At 36.8% G+C, this 3,631-nt stretch overlaps 1 long non-coding RNA gene across 1 annotated transcript in view; it reads left to right on the top strand.

Moving 5' to 3' along the window:
* Positions 1–1,867: 1,867 nt before the first annotated feature.
* LOC102211392 (uncharacterized) overlaps positions 1,868–3,631 on the top strand; it is a 4,020-nt gene continuing 2,256 nt past the window's right edge. Inside the window, exons 1-2 of the long non-coding RNA XR_312574.1 lie at positions 1,868–1,896; positions 2,407–2,514. This is a non-coding gene — a long non-coding RNA (uncharacterized LOC102211392). The remainder of the gene's footprint in view (positions 1,897–2,406; positions 2,515–3,631) is intronic.

Genomic DNA, 3,631 nt, shown 5'->3' with positions numbered 1-3,631 from the left:
TGATTTGATTTGATTTGATTTGACAATGTAGACAACAAAAAACAGAGCTATTTTTGATTTTCCTTCTCTTTCTCTGCTCACATTCTATTTAAATTAGTGCAGTTATAATTAAAAATGAGACTAAACTGAAATTTGTATTCCCATCTACTATTATTATTTTATCATTATATCATAGGTTCAGTTAGCTTTGCAACTGAAGCTTTGAAAATAGAACCATTGTTGAAGGAGCTACTTTTTACTGTCTTACTTTGAGTGCATTTCAGAGCCTCTACTTTTTTTCTTGATTAAAGAAGCGGAATCACTACTTCAACTTTTACTGGAATACTTTTTAACACAGGTATCTGTACTTTTACTTAAGTAAAGAATGTCTGTACTTTTGCCACCTCTGTTGGCCACAGAAGGCAGTAGTTGACTTGACTTCATTTGGGTGCACACAAAGTTAACTGCAGCTTTAATTGTGAAGTGACGAAGGCAACACGATTCTCCAGATTGTTTGCTCTTGCAGTCTTGTGAACAGCATCAGTGTGGTGACCTTGTGGACTGGGATACCACCAGGTAAACTCCAGAAAGTTCTTAATATGTTATTGGTCAAGAGCAGAGAGTCAGAGTCTGAAAGAGTAAATAAATGTGTGTATATTCATGTAAAAACTGAACTTTAAATTGAAAAAAGTTTAAGAAAGTTTAAAGAATGACATATGTATATATATGAACTAAGCATGAATAAATTTAAACTGCAATAATAAAGTGTGGGTGCTTAAGATGTTCTAAAAAGTCTTTTTCTTTTCTTTTTGTAAGTCCTGTATAACAAGTCTGACTTGTGGTTATCCCCTCCCTATTTAATAAATATGCAGGTCATACCATCTGAGAAATCAGTCCCTCCTCTCTGTATGTCCTATAAAAGCTAAAGGTGTGCAAAGTTTGTTCCTTACAGAGACTTCAGAGGCAGAAGCAGAACAACCTGAGAGACTAACTCCTGTGTGCAGTGAGTACTGTGGTTAAATTTTTTATTTTCTTTTTGACTGTAGTTATCTTTTAAATAAATTCTTAAATTTATATCAGTATTTATGTCAAGTCAGTATTTTTTTCTTGTAACAGACAACAGTTGAAACCTTTAATTTTCTTACTACCTTTAGTTTCATCATGTTTGTTCCACTGAACTATTTCAGCTTTTTCAAATAATCTCACTTTGTCACATTTTCAGATTGAACCAGTACGTAACAGACAGGTGAACACTAAAAACAAAAGTGAAAGTAAGTGAAAACAGTACACAGAGCTGTTGTCATGGCTGGCAAATGTGAAAGTTGCAGTTTACCGACTTAGACCACTGAGCCTTCTGTGAATGGTACTCATGACCATTGATGAAAGGCATGGGTTGTTGATCAATGGTCATGACAGTTTGCATATTAATGATTAAGAAACTGACCTCAAATGTATGCAAATGTACTGTTTATGAGATTGGGGAAACCTGCAGTCAGCTAAGACTGAAGAAGTTATAGGATGATGACAAAATGTTTCTCAAAATGTTTATTGAAGTGATGCCCCTTTGGACAAGTTAACTGATACAGTTGGTCCTCTTGCTTGTCATCATTCCCACACTGTAAGAAATCTCAGAGTGCTTTTGGATAGATCTTTTAAATTAGAGAAGCAAGTGTCCACAGTTGTGAAAACCAGTTTTTATCAGTTATGTGAAATTGCCAACGCAAAGCCTTATCTTCCTCCTAAAGACCTAGAAAAACATTTATGACATTCACCACAGCCACCCTGAGGCACACTGACAGAGGCGAGGCTGCCGGACACTGGCGCCACCGGGCCCTCTGACCACCACCAGTAGGCCAAGGACACAACGACCGAGACTGTCCCAGCCAGGGCTCAAACCGGCAACCTTCCGATTACAAGGTGAACTCCCAACTCTTGAGCCACAATTGCAGTTAGTCCAAAATGCCGCTGCACGCCTTTTAACAGGTGTTAGAAAGTATGAACTCATCACTCCAGTTTTAGCAAATCTACACTGGCTCCCTGTCGATTATCATATTGTTTTTAAAATTCTTTTACTTACTGTCAAAGTTTTAAATGGTATGGTGAGCAGTTATTTAAGCAAATATCTAAACATATACTGTATAACCCCAAAAGAGCACTGAGATTGTATAGTCAGATGTTCTTAGTACAGCTGAGGTCTCGATTAAAGCATAGAGGAGATCGGGCCTTCGCAGTTGCAGCAGTCAAACAGCAGTCAAAACATGAGAAACTCTTAAATGTATTCAATCACGTTCACTTGGTGTTTTCAGTTTTCTGGGCTTTATCTCTTTAGTGCACCAACAAATCAAGAGTTAAACTGATTATAAAGCTTCAAATAAGTTGTTCTGCTTGTAAAGGTGTTTTTTCTCTGGTTTTCCCTCCTGGTTAAAGCTGCAGCATAAAGCTCAGACCATTTCTGAGAAATCACAGTGCTTCCTGACCTTCCCAAAGGAACAATAGCTGGGTGGAGTGTGTTCCTGTCAGGGACTTCATTCTGCTGTGAGTATGTGGTTTGACTTGATTTGTTTGTTTTAGATCTTCTGGATTCGTCATTAAAAATGACAGTTCAATGAAGCCAGTTTTTCTTTTCTTTTTGTTGTGAAGTTAGAGGCATTTATTTTCAGGTTAATTCATATTAAAAAAAATTTCATATTTTACAAATTACATTTGTATCACAAAACTATGTCAGCTAAATGAACTCTGAGCTGTTGGCTTATAAAAGAAATGTCCATCAGCTGTAGAGATGCTGTTGCTTAAACTGCCCATTGCCATTCATACAGTTTCAAATACTCTCACTCTCACTCTCACTCTAGGGGGAACCTACCGAAGGGATTAATAAATATCTATCTCATCTATCTAGCTCACCTATTTATTGATCCCATCTATCTATCTGATCCATGTTTGCAAGCCAAATATCCTTCGGCAAGATAATAGCCCCAAGTCCTTTCTGATGCATCTATTGGAGTATGAATGATTATAGTTACTCTGCTATGGGCTGAACCTGCTGGATGATTCCCATGATGCTTTGAGTGTTTCTTCTTCAGTCACCTTTTTATGTGTTTATACACCAGGTGGTCTGAATGTTGGGTTTTCTTTGTATTATTCTGGTCTTTATTGTACAATATGAACCTCTTTGAAGTAACTGTTGTTGTGATTTGGTTGTTGTGATATATAAAACAGATAGAATTTAATTCAGTTTTTAGATTACCAGCATTCTGGAAATGATCTACCGCCAATGTCCCAAACTACTACCAAACAAAATTCTGCGTGTCTCAAAACAATATCTGACAGTTACTCCGTGACTTTAGTTTAGACCCATGTAAAATGAAGCTTTGCAGTAGCTGTGGATCAATGAAGAGCTTTGAATGCCTGAACCTGTAGCTGTATGCTTTCCAATGGCTCCACAGCTGTGCAGGATCACCATCTACTGATGTAACAAGGTTTTACCTTAGTATGTATATATTAGGCGTGCAACGATACACAAAATTCACAGTTCGGTTCGGTTCGATACTTTGGTGTCACGGTTCGATATTTTTTCGATACAAAAAAATGTTCATGCCTTTTTAATTTGTCATTTATTAAAATTATAAATATATATTTTAACTCAAAAGTACAG

This window comes from Pundamilia nyererei, unplaced genomic scaffold (genome assembly GCF_000239375.1).
Source record: "Pundamilia nyererei isolate P.nyererei 1_Seehausen unplaced genomic scaffold, PunNye1.0 scaffold02170, whole genome shotgun sequence".
Taxonomy (NCBI): Eukaryota; Metazoa; Chordata; class Actinopteri; order Cichliformes; family Cichlidae; genus Pundamilia; species Pundamilia nyererei.
The sequence above is the reverse complement of the archived record's forward strand: the minus strand, read 5'-3'. Positions and strand labels throughout refer to the sequence as shown.